A 25,652-nucleotide genomic window follows, 5' to 3' on the forward strand; every position below is an offset into this window, starting at 1 on the left:
TCTCTAGAGGATAAGCCTTGCTGCTTTCCCAGGGAACCATAATTCTTCAGCACTTGATGGTGAAATTGTCTGTTTTTCAGCATCTCAGTTCCACAATTGCACCTCATTTACAGTATTGCTTAAGTGTCCCTGAGGGCCCCTGCAGAGCCACCAGAGAGTTTGTCCACAAAGAGAAAACTCTTCAAGCCTTTACCTCCCAGGATCTTACTGCATCTGCTGGCCTATCTGGTAGAAAAGCTGTAGGATTTTGACTTACATTTTTTTGGGGGGAGGGAGTAGAGTCACTAGGGGGTTGGCTTGAGCCAGGTTGAGCGGAGAACCCATGGAAACAACTTAAGCCAACTTGATTTCTTTCAGAATCCCACGTGCTCACTCAAAGATTGCATGGGATTTACTGTTAAGGAACCAGGTGAGTCAAAATCTTTCTAAAGAGATTCTGAAAAATATCTATTATTATTTCTTATTAAATTTAAATAACTCTTTTTGGGATTATAAATAAACTTTTCATTACTCACTTGAAGGTAATAAATCCTGTGATTATTCTGCTCTGAAGTATTATGTCCCAGCTTGCCTTTTCCTGCCATCCAACTTGTGCCTAGCTTTACCTCACCCACCACCAGTTGGTATGTGTTTAAGAAATGGAAAAGAATTTTAACATATGCCAAGGTAAAATATAATTAGTCTTGTAAATCCTCTGTTTAAAAGGGCATGAACAAATTCCCCAGACTAAATAGAAATTACTTCTGGATTGTCTTCTATTTTCAATTATTTCTATTATCTGTCCCTTTTTTTTTATCATGGGTAATCAAAAGTTGATCATATTTTCAAGAAACTGAGCCAAAACAAAGCAGAGTAAACAAAAAACCATAATCAGGGGACAAGGTAGGGGGGAAAATGTGAATGAGCCATATAGATGCTTTGTGCATCAACTGTGTGTTTATCTATCCATCCATTCATCCATCCATCCATCCACTATTTAGTTTGTCTGTACATGTGAAGTATGATTCTTAGAGCTGGATATCAGGGTAGAAATCCCAAAGGCTTTAAAGTTACAATGGCCTGGGTTTAAATTTATGCTAGTTAAATTTAATGACTTTAAATTTATGCTAGTTGTGAGTTCTACAAAACTCACGATTTCTGCAGCCTCAGGTTGCTCATCTCTACAATGGGTTTCCAAACCCCTCCTTTACAGGGGTTTGCTATTATGTACCTGGAACAATACCTTGTATATACGAGTTTCATAAATATTGTCTCTCTTGTTTCACGTTTCCTTCTCCTTCTCCTGATTAACTGATAGGCACCTTGAAGAAAAGTCACATTAAAATGGAGCTTACCCAGACCTTCCTGTCTTGTCGTTTTTGTTAAGAGAAGTAATTGAAGAAAATAACAGTGAACAATGTGGCACATAAGATGGCCCAATGCACCCTAAATGTTAATGTATTCCAAGGATGTCTCATACCCCAGAAGATGACACTCAAGCTTGCAGACCTGGAGCATCCTGGGATCTTGGCCAAGCCAAACATCCATGAGATGCCAACCATGCATTCCATTATACTGGACTGGTCTTGTGGAGCTGCTGCCCAGCATCTCCCTTACGCTAGATGGAGCTACCATTCCATTATATGTTAAACTCCAGAGTTCAACAGGTGTGATTTCCCATTCCCATTCTATTAGTCCCTGTTAGAATCTGTTAGAACTAATCTCATCATGCCATCCAGCTGAGTTTGCCTCAGTGACTGTCAAGTGCCTGAGTCTCTCTGGCATTCTATCCTCAACTGTACTTTTATACTCTGTGGTTCTATTCATCCCTTATTCCGGGATTTCTTAACCCAAGGTTTCCAGCACTATTGGCATTTTGGGCTGGTTAACTCTTTGTTATGGGAGGCTGTCCTGTGCATGTTTAGTAGCATCCCTGACTTCCACTCACTGGGTGCTGGTAATATGCCCTCAGCTATGACAACCAAAATGTTTCCAGGCCTTTCCAAATTTGGGGGGCAATATTGCCCCTGATTGGGAACTGCTGTTCTAATCTAACCCACACCTTCCATTATGCGCTCCGAAAGAACTGTCACCAAGAAACTCATCTCTAACCTCGTCTCTGAATTTTTCTGTTTCCTTTCTCTAATTGGAACTTGGTATTCCCTTGGTTGTCTCAAATGGAGGCTGTTTCGTCTCCAACACAGTACCTACCTAAGAGCCAGGAGGTGAAGTAAGTGTCCTCTTTGCTCCCCACTGATGCTTTGAAACAGGCATTTTCCTTACAGCCCACAAAATCTGCCCCTTTCAAGCTTATAACATCTGGTAATGCTATTCTTTTCTACTCTTTCGTGTATGGTCCACTGACTGCCTCATCTCTCCCCCTTATTCACAGGAGAATTCAGTACTTGGTTACTTTCTTATTCTTCTAAACACTTCCTAAACACTGCCATCATTCTCAGTGTTTTTAGCATCCACACTGATGACTCCAACACCATGACCTCTTTGTTTCTGGCCTGATTTTCAATGACCAGTTAAATTACCAAATAAATGATGGAACACTGAAAACGTACCAGGCACTGTTCTAGATCCAAGGGCTGCAGGAGCAATGGAATAGATATGATTTCTGCTCTCATAGAGTTTACATTATTAGAATGGAGAAGTGCAAACAATATGCAAATAAATATATGAAAATTTCATTTTGATAGTTGCTATTAAAGGAATAAGCAGGCTCTTGTGGATAGGGAACAAGAGGGTTGGAGGGATGGATTTGCATAGCAGGGCAAGGAAAATCTTTTCTGAGGTGGTAAAATGTTGAGTTGAGACTTGAGAGATGAAAAGGTGTTGACCATGCAAACAGCAATGGGAGGAAAAATTCAGGAAGAAATGGGAAGTCCAAAGGCTTTGGGGTTGGTAATGAACATGGAATTCAAGGAATAGAAAGTTGGCCTGCATGTCTGGGGAGTAGTAAGTGAGAGAGAGTGGTACTGGAAGAGATGAGTTTATGAGGTAGATATATGTGCCTTCGTTGATTTGGTTGTTTGTATCTCATGTGCAGAAAATTGAGTTGATTATTCTCAGTTTATGACACCATGTCATTGTTGGTCTATGGCTGCCCTTTTTAATTTTTAAATGTATTTTTCCTCTTTATCCCCAATTTTCAATCTAATTTTCCTACCTCCCATATGCTTCCATTTTGTGTATTTTTTGTATATATCTTTCTATTCTACTTTCCATACATCTGTTTACATACATAGTAATATATGTATGTAATACATATAGAAATATACATAGAAATATCTTCTGACCTGCTCCACACTGAGCTCATTGTTCTCCAGGATTGTTGCACAGTTGTGTCTTGGGATCTCTCTTCACTATCACCCTGAGAATGTCTTTCATTTCTGAGTTTTCTTGCCTTCCTCTTTCTTGGCCTACTCTTTTGTTTTTGCGGAACACATCCTACTGAGAAACGATAGATATTTTACTGAGAGTGTTATATGACAGAAAATGTCCTTATCTTCACACTTAATTATAACTTTGGATATAAAATTCTTGATTGGAAATTATTTCCCCTCACAATTCTGATGACATTGCACATTGATTTCCAGCGTCTGGTAGTGCTTTTGAGAAGTTCAATGTTATTTGGATCCTTGATGCTTTGTATACAGGAAGCATTTTTTTCCTGCTCAGGAATGTATAACTTCTCTTTATTTCCCAAGTCCTGCAATTTTTAAATGATGGGTCATAGTGTGGGTCAGTTGTTTTCTTGTGTGCTGAGTACTTTGTGAACCTTTCAATTTGGAAACTCAAATCTTTCAGTGCCTGGCTAGTTCCTTGAATTATTTTATTGATGATTTCTTTCCACCATGTTCTTTGTTCTCTCTTTCCAGAGTGCCTGCTGTTTGGAGTCATTCTTATCTTTTCTCTTTATTTCTTTTTTTAAAATTTTACTTTAAGTTCTGGGATACATGTGCAGAACATGCAGGTTTGTTACATAGGTATATGTGTGCCATGGTGGTTTGCTACACCTACTGACCTGTCCTCTAACTTCCCTCCCTTTGCTCCCCATCCCCAGACAGGCCCCCGTGTATGATGTTCCCCTCCCTGTGTCCATGTGTTCTCCCACTTGTGAGTGAGAACATGCAGTGCTTGGTTTTCTGTTCCTGTGTAAGTTTGCTAAGAATGATGGTTTCCAGCTTCCTCCATGTCCCTGCAAAGGACATGAACTCATCCTTTTTTATGGCGACATAGTATTCCATGGTGTATATGTCCCACATTTTCTTTATCCAGTCTATCATTGATGAGTATTTGGGTTGGTTCCAAGTCTTTGCTATTGTTACAACCCAACCCAAATGGCTATCAATGATAGACTGGATAAAGAAAATGTGGCACATATACACCATGGAATACCATGCAGCCATAAAAAAGAATGAGTTCATGTCCTTTGCATGGACATGGATGAAGCTGGAAACCATCATTCTCAGCAAACTAACACAGGAACAGAAAACCAAACACTTCGTGTTCTCACTCATAAGTGGCAGTTGAACAATGAGAACACATGGACACAGGGAGGAGAACATCACACACTGGGGCCTGTCAGGGGGTGGGGGCAGTGGGAGAGATAGCATTAGGAGAAATACCTAATGCATGTGGGGCTTAAAACCTAGATGATGGGTTGATGGGAGCAGCAAACCACCATGGCACATGTATAGCTATGTAACAAACCTTCATGTTCAGCACATGTATCCCAGAACTTAAAGTATAGAAAAAAAATATGTGTACATGTGTCTTTATAATGGAATGATTTGTATTCCTTTGGGTATATACCCAGTAATGAGATTGCTGGGTCAAATGGTATTTCTGGTTCTAGATCCTTGAGGAATTGCCATAGTGTCTTCCACAATGGTTGAACTAATTTACATTCCCACCAAGAGTGTAAAAGCATTCCTATTTCTCCACAGCCTCGCCAGCATCTGTTGTTTCTTGACTTTTTAATAATCGCCACTCTGACTGGCGTGAGATGGTATCTCATTGTGGCTTTGATTTGCAATTCTCTAATAATCAGTGATGTTGAGCTTTTTTTCATGTTTCTTGGCCACATAAATATCTTCTTTTGTGAAGTGTCTGTTCATATCACTTGCCCACTTTTTGGTGGGGTTTTTTTTTCATGTAAATGTGTTTGAGTTCCTTGTAGATTCTGGATATTAGACATTTGTCAGATGGGTAGATTGCAAAAATTTTCCCCCATTCTGTAGGTTGCCTGCTCACTCTGATGATAGTTCCTTTTGCTGTGCAGAAGATCTTTAGTTTAGTTAGATCCCATTTGTCAATTTTGTCTTTTGTTGCAATTGCTTTTGGCATTTTTGTCATGAAGACTTTGCCCATGCCTATGTCCTGAATGGTATTGCCTAGGTTTTCTTCTAAGGATTTTTATGGTTTTGGGTTTTGCAAGTAAGTCTTTAATTCATCTGGAGTTAATTTTTGTGTAAGATGTAAGGAAGGGGTCCAGTTTCAGTTTTCTGCATATGGCTAGCCAGTTTTCCCAGCACCATTTATTGAATAGGAGATCCTTTCCCCATCGTTTGTTTTTGTCAGGTTTGTAGAAGATCAGATGGTTGTATATGTGTGGTAGTATTTCTGAGGGCTCTGTTCTGTTCTGTTGGTCTGTATGTCTGTTTTGGTACCAGTATCACACTGTTTTGGTTACTGTAGCCTTGTAGTGTAGTTTGAAGTCAGGTAGCGTGATGCCTCCAGCTTTGTTCTTTTTGCTTAGGATTGTCTTGGTTATATGGGGTCTTCTTTGATTTCATATGAAATGCAAAGTATTTTTCTCTAATTCTATGAGGAATATCAATGGTAGTTTGATGGGAATAGCATTGAATCTATAAATTACTTTGGGCAGTATGGCCATTTTCACGGTGTTGATTCTTCCTATCCATGAGCATGGAATGTTTTTCCATTTGTTTGTGACAACTCTTATTTCTTTGAGCAGTGGTTTTGTAGTTTTCCTTGAAGAGGTCCTTCACATCCCTTGTTTGCTGTATTCCTCATATTTTCTTCTCTTTGTAGCAATTGTGAATGGAAGTTCATTTATGATTTGGCTGTCTGCTTGTTTATTGTTGGTGTAAAGGAATGCTTGTGATTTTTGAATATTGATTTTGTATCCTGAAACTTTGCTGAAGTTGCTTATCAGCTTAAGAAGTTTTTGGGCTGAGACGATGGAGCTTTCTAAATATAGAATCCTCCGCAAACAGAGACAATTTGACTTCCTCTCTTTCTATTTGAATACCCTTTACTTCTTTCTCTTACCTGGTTGCCCTGACCAGAACTTCCAGTACTATGTTGAATAGCAGTGGTGAGAGAGGGCATCCTTGTCTTGTGCCGGTTTTCAAAGGGAATGCTTCCAGCTTTTGCCCATTCAGTATGATATTGCCTGTGGGTTTGTCATAAATAGCTCTTATTATTTTGAGATATGTTCCATTAATACTTAGTTTATCGAGAGTTTTTAGCATGAAGGATGCTGAATTTTATTGAAGTCCTTTTCTGCATCTATTGAGATAATCATGTAGTTCTTGTCTTTGATTCTGTTTATGTGATGGGTTATGTTTATTGATTTGTGTATGTTGAACCAGTCCTGCATCCCAGGGATGAAGCTGACTTGATCATGGTGGATAAGTTTTTTGAGATGCTGGTGGATTCACTTTGCCAGTATTTTATTGAGGATTTTCACATGGATGTTCATCAGATATATTGGCCTGGAGTTTTCTTTTTTTGTTGTGTTTCTTCCAGGTTTTGGTATCAGGATGATGCTGGCTTCATAAAATGAGTTAGGGAGGAGTCCCTCCTTTTCAATTATTTGGAATAGTTTCAGAAAGAATGGTATCAGCTCTTCTTTGTACCTCTGGTAGAATTCAGCTGTCAATCTGTCTGGTCCTGGACTTTTGTGGTTGGTAGGCTATTAATTACCGCCTCAATATCAGAACTTGTTATTGGTCTATTGAGGTATTCAACTTCTTCCTGGTGTAGTCTTGGGAGGTGTATGTGTCCAGGAATTTATTCATTTCTTTTAGATTTTGTAGTTTATTTGCATAGAGTTGTTTATAGTATTTTCTGATGGTAGTTTGTATTTCTGTGGGGTCAGTGGTGATATCCCCTTTATCATTTTTTTATTGTGTCTATTTGATCCTTCTCTCTTTTCTTCATTAGTCTAGCTGGTGATCGATCTATTTGTTAATTTTTTCAAAAAACCAGCTCCTGGATTCATTGATGTTTTGGAGGGTTTTTCATGTCTCTATCTTCAATTCTGCTCTGATCTTAGTTATTTCTTGTCATCTGCTAGCTTTTGGATTAGTTTGCTCTTGCTTCTCTAGCTCTTTTAACTTGTGATAAAAGGGTGTTAATTTGAGATTTTTCTAGCTTTCTGATGTGGGCATTTAGTGGTATAAATTTCCCTCTTAATACTACTTTAGCTGTGTCTCAGAGATTCTGGTATGTTGTCTCTTTGTTGTCATTGGTTTCAAAGAACTTCTTGATTTCTCCCTTATTTTCATTATTTACCCAGGAGTCATTCAGAAGCAGGCTGTTCAATTTCCTTGTAATTGTGTGGTTTTGAGTGAGTTTCTTTATCCTGAGTTCTAATTTGATGGCACTGTGGTCTGAGAGACTGTTGTTATGATTTCAGTTCTTTTACATTTGCTGAAGAGTGTTTTACTTCCAATTCTTTGATCCATTTTAGATTAAGTGCCATGTGGCACTGAGAAAAATGTATATTCTGTTGATTTGGGGTGGAGAGTTGTGTAAATGTCTATTAGGGCCAGTTGATCCAGAGCTGAGTTCAAGTCCTGAATGTCCTTGTTAATTTTCTGTCTTGCTGATCTAATATTGACAGTGTGGTGTTAAAAGTCTCCCACTATTATTGTGTGGGAGTCTAAGTCTCTTTGTAGGTCTCTATGAACTCATTTTATGAATCCAGGTGCTCCTGTAGTGGGTGCATACATATTTAGGATAGTTAGCTCTTCTTGTTGAATTGATCCCTTTACCATTATGTAATGCCCTCCTTTGTCTTTTTTGATCTTTGTTGGTTTAAAGTTTGTTTTGTCAGAGACTAGGATTGCAACTTCTGCTTTTTTTTGCTTTCCATTTGCTTGGTAAATTTTCCTCCATCCCTTTATTTTGAGCCTATGTGTGTCTTTGCACATGAGATGGGTCTCCTGAATACAGCACACTGGTGGGTCTTGACTCTTTATCCAATTTGCCTGTGTCTTTTAATTGGGGCATTTAGCCCATGTACATTTAAGGTTAGTATTGTTATGTGTGAATTTGATCCTGTCATCATGATGCTATCTACACACTAGTTGATGAAGCTTCTTCATAGTGTCATTGATCTTTATATTTTGGTGTGTTTTTGTGGTGGCTGGCATTGGGTTTTCCTTTCCATATTTAGTGCTTCCTTCAGGAGCTCTTTCAAAGCAGGCCTGGTGATGATGAAATCCCTCAGCATTTGCTTGTCTGGAAACGATTTTATTTCTCCTTTGCCTATGAAGCTTAATTTGGCTGGATGTGAAATTCTGGGTAGAAAATTCTTTTCTTTAAGAATGCTGAAGCCGGGCGCAGTGGCTCACGCTTGTAATCCCAGCACTTTGGGAGGCCGAGGTGGGCAGATCACGAGGTCAGGAGATTGAGACCATGGTGAAACCCTGTCTCTCCTAAAAATACAAAAAATTAGCCAGGCATGGTGGCGGGCGCCTGTAGTCCCAGCTACTTGGAGAGGCTGAGGCAGGAGAATGGCATGAACCCAGGAGGCGGAGCTGGCAGTGAGCCGAGATTGTGCCACTGCACTCCAGCCTGGGCGACAGAGCGAGACTCCGTCTCAAAGAAAAAAAAAAAGAATGTTGAATATTGGCCCCCAATCTCTTCTGGCTTGGGCTTGTAGGGTTTCTGCTAAGATATTTGCTATTAGTCTGATGGGCTTCCCTTTGCAGGTGACCTGGCCTTTCTCTCTGGCTTCCCTTAACATTTTTTCTCATCATTTTGACCTTGGTGAATCTGAGGATTATGTGTCCTGGGGTTAATCTTCTCATGGAGTCTCTTAGTGGTGTTCTCTGTATTTCCTGAATTTGCATGTTGGCCTCTCTTGGTAGGTGGGAGAAGTTTTCTTGGATAACATCTTGAAGTGTGTTTTCCAGCTTTTTTCCATTCTCCCCATCTTCTTCAGGTACTCCTATCAATCATAGGTTTGGTCTTTTTACATAGTCTCATATTTCTTGGAGGCTTTGTCATTCCTTTTCATTCTTTTTTCTCTAATCTTATCTGCATGGCTTATTTCAGCAAGGTTGTCTTCAAACTCTGATATCCTTTCTTTCACTTGGTCAATTCGACTGTTGATACTTATGTATGCTTCACAAAGTTCTCGTGCTGTGTTTTTCACCTCCATCAGGTCATTTGTGTTCCTCTCTAAACTGGTTATTCTAATTAGCAGCTCCTCTAACCTTTTATTAATGTTCTCAGATTCTTTGCATTGGGTTAGAACATGCTCCTTTAGCTCAGCAGAGTTTTTTTATTACCCATCTTCTGAAGCCTGCTTCTGTCAATCTGTCCATCTCATCCTCCATCCAGTTCTGTGCCCTTGCTGGAGAGGCATTGCGATCATTTGGAGGAGAAGAGGCACTTTGGGTCTTCAGCATTTTTTCATTGATTCTTTCTCATCTTCATGAGTTTGTCTAGTTTTGATCTTTGAGGCTTCTGACCCTTGGTTGGAGTTTTTGTGGGGACTTTTTTTGTTGTTGATGCTGTTGTTGCTTTCTGTTTGTTTTTCTTTCAATGGTCAGGTCCTTCTTCTATAGGGCTGCTGTGGTTTGCTGGGGGTTCATTTCGGGCCCTATTCATCTGGTTGGCTCCTGTGCCTGGAGATGTCACTCAAGGAGGCTGGAAAGCAGCAAAGATGGGTGCCTGCTTCTTCTTCTGGGATCTCTGACCTCGAGAGGCACCAACCTGATGCCAGTAGGATCACTCCTGTATAGGGTGTCTGACAACTCCTGCTGGAGAGTCTCAGCCAGTTGGGTGGCATGGGGAACAGGACTTGTTTAATGAAGCACTTTGACTGTCCTTGGTGGAGAGGGTGTGTTTTGTTGGGCGGGGGAGCCCGCTCATCTGGGCTGCCCGGATTCCTCAGAACTACCAGGAGGAAAGGCTAAGTCTACTGGTCTGCAGAGACTGCAGCCACCCCTCCCTCTAGGGGCTCAGGCCCAGGGAGATGAGGGTTCTGTCCCTGAGCCTCTGGCTGGAGTTGGAGTTCTTGCAGGGAGGCCCTGCCCAGTGAGGAAGGATGGGTCCGGGTCAGGCCTGAAGAGGTGCTCTGGCTACAGTCTGCACAGTGGTGTGTTGGGCTGTGGGGGACATCTCTTGGGACTAAGCAGTCCAGCTTCCCTGGCTCCAGCAGGGGAAAAGTGTGGCCTGGAGCTATAGAGATGGATGCCGCCCTTCCCCCACCCAGGGAGCTTAGTGTGTTAGGCAGTTCTGAGTCTCAGTGCTGGCTGCTGCCCCTCCCACAAAGGAGCTCAAAGGGCTTAGAGAACAGGTAGCTGCAGCTGTGGTGCTGGTCGCCCCTCCCCCTGGGAACTCAGCAGGCTTAAGCAGATTCTAGCTGAGTGGCTGTTGAGAATCTGCATGGCTTTGGGGTTGGGACCCAAGGCCCCGGTGGCGTGGGTTTGCGAGTGGGATCTTCCGATACGTGGGTTGCACAGTTTTGTGGAAAAAGCACGGTTTCCCCAACTGGGTAGCATGCTCACTCACTGCCTCCCTTGGCTGGAGGGTGGGGGCTCCTTTGCCCCAAGTGGCTCTCAGGTGGGCTGCTGCACCACTCTGCTCTTCCTTCTTCTCCGTGGATCACGCCAGCCACCTAGTCAGTTCTGATGAGAACCTGGATACTTTGGTTGCCGGTGCAGGATTCACATGGTATTATAGTTCTTTTCAAATGGAGCCTATGATCGCTGCTGCTTCTAGTTGGCCATCTTGGCCCCGTCCCCACTCTTTTCCCTCTGTTTGTCTATTGCTGTAATTTCTGGGAGGTTTTCTCAACTTCACTTTCCAAGACTTCTATTGGGGTTTTCCTTTCTGTTGTATTATTAATTTCCAAAGGGCTCTGTTTTTCTTCTTTGAATATTTTAAAATACATTCTTTTCTTTTTAATACATATAGTATTTTCTCTGAAGATATTAATGATAGTTTTTAAAAGAGTTTATCTTCTTGCATAGTCTCTACTTTCTCTAATTTTTCCCCTGCATGTTTGTTGTCTTTTTTATTATTCATGTTACAAGCTTTCCTCACAAGGTATCTTGTTAACTTGATCATCTGCTGATAATTAAGAAGAGCATCAAAAAGCTCATTAAAAAAATTCAGATCATATGAGGGGAATATTTTGGGGAATATGGAATCCCTTATAATAGACTTGCTTACTCTGCCTGCTTGGGAATCTCTCCCAAGTGGTACCTGCTTTCCACAGATTCCCTCCTTTCCCCATATCTGAATCACAGATTATATGCCCCAGATTGTTTTTCAGCAGTTCCAAGATTTTAAAAATTGTTTCTCTTTTGAGAAATTGGTGAATGAAAGCAGCCAGATGCTCCCTGACCACCAAAAGAGTACATACTGTAGGATTCTATTTATATAAAATTCTAGAAAAAGCAAACTAATCCATAGTGTTAGAAAACAGATTAGCAGTTGTCCAATGTCAGGGGAGGAGGAAGAAATGGATTCCAAAAGGGCCTGAGGAAACTATTAGGAGTGATAGAAATGTTCATTGTCTTGATTTTGGTAAAAGCTTAATGAGTATATACATCTGTGAGAACTCATTACATTGTACACTTTAAATATGTGCAGTTTATTGTATATCAATTATACCACAATTAAGTTGTAACAAAAAGAAAGAGAAAAAAAGCTCATTTGAAGTTCTATGTTGCCATTCATGGGTTTCACCATAGTTTGAAGATTGTACCATTTCACTGGGGAAATCCTGATGGCAGTATCTTTAGACCTTCTCTATTAGACTGGCTAGAATCTTGAGAAGGGGTTTAGGTCCGCTGGTTGAAGGATTCAGCTTGACTGACAGTACCCTGGAATGTAAGGTGGGCTGGAGTCTGGGAAAGGGAGATGAGATTGAATTTCCACATTTAATGAAGGCTTTTTAGTTAATGCTCATGTTTTTGGTACAGTAACTTTGTCCCTCATTTGTTTCTGGTTTCTCCAATCCAGAGATTTCCACTTTTATCCTCTTTGGAGGATTGATTCTTAATGTATGGTTTGTGGACCCCTAGGGGGTCCCTGAGACTTTTTCAGGGGGTCAGCAAGATGATAGCTGTTTTTATAATAACACCAAGACTGCATTTGCCCCTTCCATTCTCATTCAGGTGTGTACAGTGAAGTTTTTCAGAGGCTACATGATGTGTGATATCATAAGAGATTGAATGCAGAAGCAGACAGTAGATCGGCTATCTTCTATTAAGCCAGTTATTAATGAGATTTGAAAAATATAAAATAATGCCACTCTTCTAGCTAAAGTTTTTCTGATTTGGAAAATAAAGTTGTTTTTCAGAAAATATTTATGTTAATGTGGAATGGGTTTATTATTGTTATTTTTGAAGTGAATTAATAAATGAATATTTTAAATACTTCAGTTTTAATTTATCCTATGACAAATATCAGTATTTGTAATCATCATAAACTAAAGCTCTTTGGGGTCCTCAGTGATTCTGAAGACTGTAAAATAGGCCTGAGGCTAAAAATTTGAGAACTGTTGCTCTAAAGTATAAACATCCAGAGTTGGGTGAGAGTGGATATAGTCTCCAGGTTAGATGAAATTGGGGAGGGATCCAAGGGCTCTAACTTCTTTTTGAATATGAAACCCTTTGCTTCTTTTCTCTCCTTTATCCCTTTCTCTCAGAGGTTCCTGATAGCATAGATAGCAAAGCCAAGAGGCAGACAGAGCTTGTGTCCCTGAAGACATTAAGCTGATGAATCAGCCAGCTCTGAAGGCTGATCTACCTCTGGAGATGCTTCCTGTTATACAAGATAATACATTTTGTTTGGTTGAGGTGGTTGTTAATTTCAGCTGAAAACATAATGGAAGCCAAGAAGGGAGTGTGTTTCAGGAAGCTGGGACTGAAGTCTTCTTTGTTGTTGATGAAGACTAAAAGTTTTCCTGGGATTTGGCTATATGGAGGCCATAGGTGACTTTGGCAGGTCGTTTTCAGTGGAGCAGTGGTGGTAGAAACCAGATTATAGTAGCTTCTGGCATACCCCCTCTCCTGCTGTTGTTCCTCTTTGTCTTTTAAAAGTTTCCTTTATCTTTCCTCTTGACCAGACCACAAAATATCGGGGTTCTTCTCAGTTTAGTTTGGGGTGTCATCTCCTCTCTCTATTCTTTTTCTTGATGTCATCCATTCCCATATGTCTAAATGTTGTTTTTATGCTAGTGTTACCTCAGATTTATATTTCCAGCCCAGCCGAGATCTCTCTGTCTGTATTGCAGAATCACATATCCAACTGCTCACCTGCCATCTGCAGCTGAATGTTTCTTAGATATCTTAGATTTAACCTGCCCAAAGCAGATGTCTTGATCTGCCCTTCACCTGCCCTGCTCCCTTCCCTCAGTTTTCTCTTTCTCGGTTCACAGAACCGACATCCACCCAACTACTCAAGCCAAAAACCAAAGCATCATCCTTGATTTCCCTCTTCCCTTCACTTCCTGTTTCTAATCCATTAGGAAATTTTATTGATTCAATCTGCAAAATATAACTGGAGTCCTCTCTTTCCTCTCTGTCCAATATCATCTTCTTGACCTGCATCACTAACATTTCTTGCCTGCATTATTGCAGCAGACTCGCAGCTGGCTCTGCCTCCATTCTCGCTCTACTTCCATTATTGCTCTCTTCCACCCAGCAGGCAGAATGCTCTTGTAAAAATACACAGTGTTGACCACGTTGCTCTTCTTGCTTTAAATTCGTCAATCGGTTTTTGTCTTTAAAATAAAATCCAGACTTCTTTTCATGACTTATAAGACCTGGCATGATCTGACCCCTGCCATTTTCATCAGCCTAATTGTGTGTGCTCCTCAGTCTAGCTGCACTGGTCTTTTAGCTTCTTGAACAAACTGCTTACTTTCAGATACCCTTCCCCATTCCTTGTGACTTAACTGGTTACTTGTGTTCTCTTAAGTCTCAGCTTAAATGTAATTTCTTCAGTAAAGTATTTCCATCCACTTTACCTAAAGTCAGTTTCCCTTACGATATTCTCCTACTCAGCTCTTTGTTTTGTTTACTTTTAAACATTATTTTTTTTGTTTCATTGCATAAATAAAAATTTGGACTTATTGTATAAAACTGTTTATTTCTAGGTTGTGTCTGGCTGCACAGGTAGAAATGGTCTCACATTTGCTAAGTTGCTGTCAGGTGACAAGGTTGTTCCCATTACAGCCTTGGGTGCCTCATAAGGGGCTGGGGATTTGTGTCTTAGAAGAGTTTGGTAAGTCTTGTTAACTCAGGGGAAAAATAGCAGGAAACACATGAGAGACCGTACTGATTCTTAGAATTCCAGAATAATTATTTTTGAACTTACCCAACTGAAGCCATTAGAGATTTATTTAATAATGTTAGATTCCTTCAATGATTCAGTCTTTTGTCTCAGATTTACTGGGGATGTTACTGAACTGAGTGTCTGTGACTCCTCATTCTGGTTTTTAATAACAAGGAATCAATAACTTGTTCCCATTCTTTGAAATCTGCAGCTAAAGTGTATCTGAAGGGCCACCAGAGAGGAGAAAACAGAGACCTAACCCTTGATATTGTCAATCTTTTAAATTGTATCCATTCTGGTGGGTATAAAGTAATAGCTCATTGTGGCTTTAATTTACACTTCCCTGATGACTAATGAACTTGAGTACTTGGGAATTATCTGGAAACTAGTGAGGTCAATGGTTGGGCAGCTGAGTTGATCTCCAGATAGTTACATGATGACAGACTCAATGTATTTGGACCTAGGGTGTCCACTTCCTCTCCTGGCACCTTAACATTACAGCATGCATGCTTTATCTCCAACAGGTTTTTGGAAGATGTAGCTCTGGGGGCATCTTTGCTTGGGGTGTCATGAAAAGCAAAATCAAAGGCAAGCAGACAGGATTCCTATACTCCCTTCCTTTTTATAAAAAATTTTTTGATACTTTTCACAGAGAAGAAAAGGAAAATGTTCCTCTTGGTGGTGCCAAGCTAGGAGAAGGCAATAGGAAGGAAGTGTGGCATGTTATGTACTGAGCTCTTAGTGTGTGCTGTGCACTGTGATTTGTTTCAATTAATCTTCACAATGATTGCATGAGGTAGTTATTATTACTGCCCCCATATTGCAGATGAGGAAACGGAGGCTCAACAGGCATATTTTTCTAGAAGAGCCTGACCTTATTGTAGAAAAAAACCCCCAGGCTTTAGAGCCAGGCAGCTAAATGTTCAAGCCCCAGCCCTACTGGCTACATGACCTTGGGCAAGTTACTTAGCTTTTTGGAGCTTCAATGTCTGTAAAATTGGGATAACAACACTGCCATTCAGGGCTAGAATCAAGGTTAAGTGAGATCCCCTTGTATGTAAATGTCTGACAACTTCACAAGGGAATATCTTCAAATGACCAATAAACGTATCAATAACTGCTTAAGTTCATTAGTCATCAGGGAAGTGTAAATTAAAACCACAATGAGATACCACAGCATACCCACCAAAATGGATAAAATTAAAGATTGACAATATCAAGTGTCAGCAAGGAAGTTAAGTAATTACAACTCTTGTGCTGCTGGTTGGAAGTGTAAATTTGAACAAAGCCTTTGGAAACTTGTTTGGCAGGCTCTACTGAAGCTGACATTATGCATACCCCATGACCCAGTGTATTAGTCCATTCTCACACTGCTATAAGGAACTGCCCAAGACTGGGTAATTTATAAAGGAAAGAGGTTTAATTGACTCACATGTCCACATGGCTGGGGAAGCCTCAGGAAACTTACAATCATGGCAGAAGACACCTCTACAGGGTTGCAGAAGAGATAATGAGTGCTGAGTGAAGGGGGAAAACCCTTATAAAACCATCAGATCTTGTGAGAACTCACAATCATGAGAACAGTATAAAGGAAACCACCCCCAAGATTCAATTATCTCCATCTGGTCCCACCCTTGACACATGGGGATTATTACAAATTCAAGGTAAGATTTGGGTTGGGACACATAGCCAAACCATATCATTCTGTCCCTGGCCACTCCCAAATCTCATGTCCTCACATTTGAAAACAAAATCATGCCCTTCCAACAGTCCCCTAAAGTCTTAACTCATTCCAGCATTAACCCAAAAGTCCAAGTCCAAAGTCTCATCTGAGACAAGGCAAGTCCCTTCCACCTATGAGCCTGTAAAATCAAAAGCAAGTTAGTTACTTCCAAGATACAATGGAAGTACAGGCATTAGGAAAATACATCCATTCCAAATGGGAGAAATCGGCCAAAACAAAGGGGCTACAGGCCCCATGCAAGTCTGAAATCCAATAGGGCAGTCATTAAACCTTAAAGTTCCAAAATGATCTCTTTTGACTCCCTGTCTCACATCCAGGTCACACTAATGCAAGAGGTGGGTTCCCATGGCCTTGAGCAGTTCCAGCACTGTGGCTTTGCAGGGTACAGCCCCCCTCCCAGCTGCTTTCACAGGCTGGTATTGAGCAATTACAGCTTTTCCAGGTGCACAGTGCAAACTGTCAGTGAACCTACTATTCTGGGGTCTGTAGGATGGTGGCCCTCTTCTCACAGCTCCACTAGGCAGTGCCTCAGTGGGGACTCTGTGTGGGGGCTCCAAGTCCACATTTCCCTTCTGCACTGCCCTAGCAGAAGTTCTCCATGAGGGCTCCACCCCTGCAGCAAACTTCTGCCTGAACATCCAAGCATTTCCATACATCCTCTGAAATATAGTTGGAGGTTCCCAAACCTCAATTCTTGCCTTCTGTGCACCCACAGGCTCAACATCACATGTAAACTGCCAAGGTTTGGGGCTCACACCTTCTGAAGCTATGACCTGAGCTGTCCCTTGGCCCCTTTTGGCCACAGCTGGAGCTGAAGCAGCTGGGATGCAGGGCACCATGTCCTGAGGCTGCACAGAACAGGGGGTCCCTGGGCCTGGCCCAGGAAAGCACTTTTCCCTCTTTGGCCTCTTGGCCTGTGAGGGGAGGGCTGCCATGAAGTTCTCTGACATGCTCTGGAGACATTTTCCCCAGTGTCTTGGTGATTAGCATTCAGTTCCTCATTAGTTATGCAAATTTCTGCAGCAGGCTTGAATTTCTCCCCAGAAAATGGGTTTTTCTTTTCTATTGCTTAGTCAGGCTGCAAATTTTCCAAACTTTTATGCTCTGCTTCCTCTTGAACACTTTGTTGCTTAGAAATTTCTTCTGTCAGACACCCTAAATGATCTCTGTCAAGTTCAAAGTTCCACAGATGTCTAGGGAAGGGGCAAAATGCTGCCAGTCTCTTTGCTAAAGCATAACAAGAGTCATCTTTGCTCCAATTCCCAACAAGTTCCTCATCTCCATCCGAGACCACCCCAGGCTGGACTTCATTGTCCATATCACTATCAGCATTTTGGTCAAAGCCATTCACCAAGTCTCTAGGAAGTTCCAAACCTTCCAACATTTTCCTGTCTTCTTCTGAGCCCTTCAAACTGTTCCGACCTCTGCCTGTCACCAAGTTCCAAAGTTGCTTCCATGTTTTCAGATATCTTTATAGCAGCACTCCCCAATCCTGGTACCAATTTACTGTATTAGTCTGGTCTCATGCTGCTGTAAGGAACTTCCCAAGACTGGGTAATTTACAAAGGAAAGAGGTTTAATTGACTCACAGTTCTGCATGGCTGGGAAGGCCTCAGGAAACTTAACAATTATGGCAGAAGGCACCTCTTCACAGGGTGGCAGGAGAGAGAATCAGTGCCAGGTGAAGGGGGAAGCCCCTTATAAAACCATCAGATCCCATGAGAACTCACTCACTATCATGAGAACAGTTTGGGGGAAACCTCTCCCATGATTCAGTTATCTCCACCTGGTCCTGCCCTTGACACATGGGGATTATTATAATTCAAGGTGAGATTTGGCTGGGAACACAGAGCCAAGCCATATCACCCAGCAACTTCATTTCTGAGCATATACCCAAAAGAAGTTAAAGTTCATGTTTACCAGGAGACATAGAAGAATATTCATAGCACTATTCATAATATCAAAAAAATGAGAAAAATCTCAAATGATCATCCAAAGAAGACTGATTAAACAAACCTATTGTGATGGAATACTATTACTTTTAACATCAAAACTGCAATTACTTTTGTACCAACCTAATATATGATGGAATACTATTCAGCAACAAACTACTGATATATGCATGGATGAGTTTCACAGATATGATGAGTAAAAGAGCTAGACAAGGCTGGGCACGGTGGCTTACACCTGTAATCCCAGCACTTTGGGAGGCTGAGGCGGGCAGATCATGAGGTCAGGAGATCAAGACCATCCTGGCTAACACGGTGAAACCCCATCTCTACTGAAAATACAAAAAATTAGCTGGGTGTGGTGGTGGGCGCCTGTAGTCCCAGCTACTTGGGAGGCTGAGGCAGGAGAATGGCGTGAACCCGGGAGGTGGAGCTTGCACTGAGCTGAGATTGCGCCACTGCACTCCAGCCAGGGCGACAGAGTGAGACTCCGTCAAAAAAAAAAAAAAAAAAAAAAAAAGCTGGACAAAAAAGTTCATTCCATTTATGTGAAATTCCATTTATATGATTCTGCTTATATTTCATTGATGTGAAACTCAAGAATAGGCAAAATGAATCTTTGATGATAGAAATCAGAGCAGTGGTAACTCTAGGAAAAGCATATAAACTGAGAAAAGACACAAGGAAACTTGTTGAGGTGTTGAAATGTTCTTTGTCTTGATCTGAGTCAGCTACATGGGTGTAGACATGTAAAAATCATTGAATGGCACATATAAAATCTGTGGACATTATTGTATGTAAGTTGTATGGCATGCACAAAATGTTAAGAGATAACGTATCTGGTATATAGTAAGTGCTCAATAAACATTAGAAAGTTTCCTTGCCTTCTTGTCTCCTGGAGAAAAGCACAAAATGTGGCTTACCTGAGTTCCATCCACAAACATATATGATTTTCCACTGAGGGGACATGGGAACAGCCCTCTGTTCAGGAGGGAGACAGGGCCTCATGCAGAAAGCTGGGATACTACACAGACTGTGTGAAGTGCTCCCACAGGGGAACAGGCAGGCAGCATGTGAATGGACATGGGTAGAAAAAGATTCACTGCTACTGTGTGGCCGTAGGAAGAGTTGTGGAGGAGGTGTGACATTCCAGACAGGAGATGGTGAGGCAGGAGAGCAAGATGTGGAAGGGAGAGAGTTCAGGCCACTTTTATGGAGAGTTGCTCTGTTTAACCAGGGTGTGCAAGGAAGTGTGGTGGGGTAGGAGAGCTGGGAGCATGGGAGTGGGGCAAATCATGAAAAGACTTGAGTGCCAGGATGAGCAGTGTGGACTTGATTCCCTTGGTGATGGGGAGCTTTGACGTTTCTGAGTCACATTGTCAGGCCTGTGTTTTCATGATTACCCTGGTGAATGAATGTTGCATGCATTGTTGTGAGTAGAAACTGCAAGAGGGGAGACTGAGTCTCACCCAGAGAGAGTGGTTCAGAGCAGAGGGTTAGGGTGGTTGCCATAGGCCGGGAGGGTATAGGACTCATATGTTTTGGGGCTACTCTTATCCACACCTCTGCCAGGAAAGCCCAGCTTATTCTATAGCCAATAGCCCAGAACCTAGAGCAAGAGTTTGTTTTGTATCAGGAATGCTGGCTTAAGTGTGATTTCCCAGAGACAGGGATACTTGTCCATTTATTTCAGCCAGGGTGGAGGTGGCGGTGGGGAGGAGGAATCTTGTAGAAGAAGAGGAGTGAGGGAAGCAGGGTGGGGCATTGGGAGGAGCTAAGAATGCGTGGGGTCCCAGCTAAATCTGTATCACCCTCATCCTGTGGGGAGCTGTGAATTACACTCTAGAAGGGATCTCATTTTGAGGCAAGAGGGCAGCATTTTTTTTTTTTTTTAGACGGTGTTTTGCTGTTGTTGGCCTGGGCTGGAGTGCAATGGCATGATCTTGGCTCACTGCAACCTCTGCCTCCCAGATTCCAGCAATTCTTCTGCCTCAGCCTCCCCAGTAGCTGAGATTACACGTGTCCACCACCACACCTGGCTAATTTTTGTATTTTTAGTAGAGGTGGGGTTTCTCCATGTTGGCCAGGCTGGTCTTGAACTCCTGACCTCAGGTGATCTGCCCGTCTTGGCCTCCCAAAGTGCTGGGATTACAGGCGTAAGCCACCGTGTCTGGCCAGGGGGCAGTATTTTTTTTATCCCTCTGTCAGTCACCAGTTGCGATTGTCCCTGGTTGGGGAGGTAAGGATTGTAACCACCTGGACAAGGCAGGTCCTTTGGTTCAGAGCAGTTCTCTGGAGAAGGTGCAGCTGTGAGCCATTAGCAGGCAGTACACACTGTGGCAGGGGCATAGATACACTAGCATGGAAAGAATAAAAAGTTAAAAATCATGATAGGGCACCACACATCCATAATAGCTCCTGTCCATGAAGGGGATGTCCCTCAAAACTGATTTTACCTTTCCTTCTGGTGTGAGGGCTTTTCTGGGCCATTCAGCTTGAGCTGGCCACCCCCATCCTTTACCTCCTGTCAGTCCTTTGGCCATCCCATTATCACCCCATTGTCATTGACTCTTTACCTGCCTGTCTCCTCCACGAGGCAGAGCTCCTTGAGAGCAGAACCTGGCCCTGCCCACCTCATTATCCCTCTCAGCCCCAGAGTCTGGCACCATCCTTGGCACAGAGGAGACAAATGCGACATTCCTGAGTGTCACGGGTCCCCTGCCTTGGTAATCCTGGTCTCTATGCCCTCCCCCCGCATCCTCAAGTCAAGGTTGCTGACTAAATCCTGACCTCGGGAGATTTGATGAACCACCTGTGAAAACCAGGTAACAATCAGCTGAATTGAGAGTCTTCAGCCTTGTTTTTTCATTATATATGCTTTAAAAAAGTTTATTTTAAATGAATTGTATGACGAATTTCTTCTCCCTTCTCCAGAATGGCACAGTGGAAGACAATTTTGCTGTTCCCCTCTTGGAGAGAGGAAAAAACCCAGGAGATCTTAAAGCCGAGTAATTATTTCCATCAGCAGGAAATCAGAACTCTGTGTTTGAACTAAACAGGTACTGGGAAAGGCTGACTGTTTAATTTCCTTTAAATGCCATTTTGATGTATTCAGTGCTGACAGAATCACTTTGGGTGTTAGGGAACGAAAGAGAGGTTAATGGGGAGAAAGGAAAGATGTGACAGAGACACAGCTGGTGAAAAGGTGATATGTAAGAGAGAGATTTTGGTGTTATCTGGCAACTGCTTGGGAACCCAGGCACACACACAGCCTGACACCCTTCCCTTCCTACTAGCCTTCTGAGTTATGGAGAAGCTGGCAAGGCCTAGGATAATTCAGCCTTTCAGAGACACACTGTGATTACTTCCTGGAATGAGTAGTAGGTGGTTAGTCACAACCTCCTCAGGTGGACATCTCTCTCTGTCTCTAAGGAAAGCCACTTTGGGAGCTGCAAAAACTTTAGGCTCTGCAGCTGCAAGGTGCTGGATGAGTGAGTGTGCCCATCAAACAGTCAAATGAGGGTCTGGGGAATCTGAGAGACCATGTGTCATTCATCTTATGTAACTGATACTTCAGGGTAAGTTGAGAAGGAGAAAAATGAGTCTTCAAGGAACTTCTGGTCGCCCCTTGTGTTCTTTTTCTTCTTTTGTCAATGCCTATAGGTGCCTTCTGTTACTACTCAATTTCTTAATCTTAAACCTTGTCTTTATAATAGCATTTAATTTAAAAATGAAATTCAAATGTGTTAAGCATCTCCATGTGCAAGTCCCTTGGCTAATCGCTGGGATTCAGAGACCACAGTTTTATAGGGCACACAGACATGTTAATAGACATGGTATTAAGGAGGAAGATGCTCTTTGCTGTGTTGGGGCCAAGGTAGAGTCTGGAGAGTCTGGTTAGTTTAAAGCTTTCTGGGCAGAGAGACCAGCCTGCACAAAGCCCTGGAGGTCTAAACTCCATCCTGGATTCAGGGCTGTCCAAGGAGTTGGATATGTTGGAGAATGAGGTCAGAGTGTGTGGAGGTGAGGGGTGTAGCTAAAGAGCTTAGCAGAGACCTTGTCATCAAAGGCCTTTCGAAGAACCTCTGAATGAAGGAGCAAAGATCAGAAGAGGCTTAATGAATGGCATTTGTCAATTGTAATAGCTGGGAGTCGAGATGACAAAGAATTGAAGCCGGCTGACAGTGGGATTTCAGCAATCAAGGCACTGGTTGAGTGAGTTTTCTCTCGGGCAAGGAAGTTTCCCTAGCTCCCCTTATGTCACTCACACAGGCAATTCTGCCTGTTGGTCGAACTTTTTTTTTCCTGCCAGGTACAGCTGATAATACCTGAGCTCAAGCAGAGAAGAAAGGGGATGACCAAAAGCCAAATAACTTGGGAAAGAATGGCCCATTTTTTCCTTAGAACACTGTGAGTAGTGAGGCCTTCTGTTCACATTTGACTGACAGGGCCTTCCAGAAATTACAAAAATGTTATCAAATTTACAAAAAATTGGTAGCCTGGTCATTAGCTACACAAATAATGTAGTCTTAAATGCCTATTATGTGTTAGGTTTTACACATATTGTTTCTTCTGTCACCTGGAAGCTTTTCTCATTCTCCCTTTATTTTATTCCATTCTCAGCAGTTCTCATCTTTCCCCCTCAATTCCCAGTTCCATTACTGAGAATTAGGGAAGACTGTCCTATATCATTACACCGGCTGGGATATTTGTGGTGGTGGTGGCTATTGATGATATGATGATGTTGATGTGATGATTATGATGATTAGGAAGAAATTATAATCCTGGGGTGAAGTCAATCATGAGGGAAGTAGGTTGCAGCAATCACAACAAGCACCTGGTATCTTGATTCCAGCCTAGTTCTGTGTTCACTGTTATTAGTAAATTATATGGTGGGTATGAAGGAGCTGGATCAAATTTCTACCAACTCCCTTCTCCATCTTGGAAATTTCTTATCCAAACAAATCTCCGATGCTTTGTTTGATTTTAGTGGATAAAACATAGATAAAGAATGATTTTGTAATACCTGTGCCTATTACAGTCCCTGAGTCATGGTTGATATACCACATATGTTTGTTTAATAAATAGAAGAAAGGCAGAATGAACCAAAAGATTGGGTTCTGATATCTTCCCTTGGGTTTAGATTCTAGTCCTTGGGAGCTTTCTGTATCCTGAATCACTTCAGGCTGCTTCTGAACTAGCTCTGGAATATACCAAATTGGACTAGTCGCCATATATTTATTGACCACTGATATGGTTTGGTTCTGTGTCCCCACCCAAATCTGACCTTGAACTGTAATCCCCATGTGTCAAAGGTGGGAACAGGTGTAGGTAATTGGATCATGGGGGGTGGTTTCCCCCATGCTGTTCTTGTGATAGTGAGTAAGTTCTCACAAGATCTAATGGGTTTATAAGCATCTGGCATTTCCTCAGCTTGCACTCCTTCTGTCCTGCCACCCTGTGAAGAAGGTGCCTGCTTTTCCTTTGCCTTCCACCATGATTGTAAGTTTCCTGAGGCCTCCCCAGCTATGCGGAACTGTGAGTCAATTAAACCTCTTTCTTTTATGAATTACTCAGTCTCGGGTATTTCTTCAAAGCAGTGTGAGAATGGACTAATACAAGCACCTACTATGTGCTCAGGACAAGAGGACTGAGAAATACCAAAGTGCCTCAGGCCATGGACTCTTGTGATTCCACTGGGACAGAGCTTCTTTGTGTTCTATTTATTGACAGAACTAACTCCCTGCTTCACTTGTTTTGGCACAAGCCTTATTCATTCCTAAATCTCTAGTGCATCAAGAATCCTATGGCTCAATAAAGCTTTGATGAGTGGATGACTGGTACTCACAAAATCATTTGTAAATACAGGTTGGGGACAAGCCATTTGTGGGTCTAACATTAATGACTGTATCTTCCAGGATTTGAGGGTGTGTGAGTTGACTTAGGCTGAGCAAAACAGATCTTGCTTCTTCCCTGAATTGTTTTGAGACCTTAGACAATCCGTGGCTGAAATAAGCCTCTTTTCAGCATCTGTAAATGAGAGATTTGGATCATCACTTCCCTAATATCCTTTCCAGCTTAAATATACTAATATTTTAAGTCTATTAATAGGAATTTCTGGAACTGTGGGTTCAAAGATGTAAAAAAATGTGAGCCCTCAGGGTCGTGACAGGATGCAAAAGACCTGAAAAGAGTACCTGGTGCTTAGAACTTCCTTCTACCTTGCTTAGTGCTTATTTTTGTTCCTTGTAAAATAGACAGGAAAACCCACTGTCTACTCTGGGGTGCTATGGCAATTAATTAGTTAATGTTTGTGAGGTACAAAAGGAACAAAAAGTGCTGCATGTAAAAAAATCATATAAATGCTAAGTGTTGTTGTTTTTCATCTGATTCTTCTCCATTCTATTTCAGTTTCATATCAGAGTAGTCATAACAGCATCAGTTGGGGCTCCTCTGGCTAATTATGCTGCCAATAAAAGGGAAAAAAATTTCCCTTTTAAATTTCCATTTTAATTTCTCTCTGTCTATGACTCCTCCTCCCTTTTCTCTAGTGTGTTGTTCATAGTTGTTAACTACTCAGGGGTCAGTAAAAGTAAGCACTTCTATTATTCTCCACACTCATCGCAGTCTGTGAGACACCAACACTTTCCCCACGAGGCAGCAGATGGCACTTTAGTGCTTATTGGGCAAAAACTGTGGAGGATACACAAATGTCTCAAGTGGATCTCTACCCTCCAGGGGCTCCTATTTGTGGGAAAGGTAGAGGCCAGCCCCATCTCCTGCCACAGGGAGAATGTGACAAGCTTGGTGGGAGTAAGGCAGTGGGGTTCTTGATGGGCCACACAGTAAATCCTGGAATAATTGATACCTACACAATAATGCCATGCAACAAAACAACCTCAGACTCAGTGGCTTAAAACAATTTGCATTTATTTAGTCTAAGAGGCTGCAGGTTGGTGATTTAGACCTGGCTCAGCTGGGTGGCTTCTTTGATCTCAGCTGGTTGTGCTCTCATGTTTGGGGGTCAGCTGGCTGTTGGCAGAGGTAGGCTGTCCTTGGAAGGGATGGCTGGAGAGACTGAACTCTGCCCCACCATTCCATCATCCAGTTGGTTAGTTTGGGTGTGTCCTTCCTAGGATATTGCAGAAGTGTGAAAATGAGAGGGACATCTGCAAGGCATCCCGAGGCCTAGGTTTAGAAGTGGCACATCCTTACTTTCACTTATTCAGATGGCCAAAGAAAGTCACATGGTTGAGCTCACATTTGGGAGGGGGCAGGGGGCAGAATGCACGTGGCAAAGGGTGGGATACAGGAAGGGGTGAGGAATTGGGGCTATTAATGCAATCAACCTGCCACAACATGGGATTACTGGCAGCCTTGCCCCAGTGCTCTTCACCCTGCCAGCTGTCCACTTC

Source organism: Pan troglodytes, chromosome 2, assembly GCF_028858775.2.
Source record: "Pan troglodytes isolate AG18354 chromosome 2, NHGRI_mPanTro3-v2.0_pri, whole genome shotgun sequence".
Classification (NCBI taxonomy): Eukaryota; Metazoa; Chordata; class Mammalia; order Primates; family Hominidae; genus Pan; species Pan troglodytes.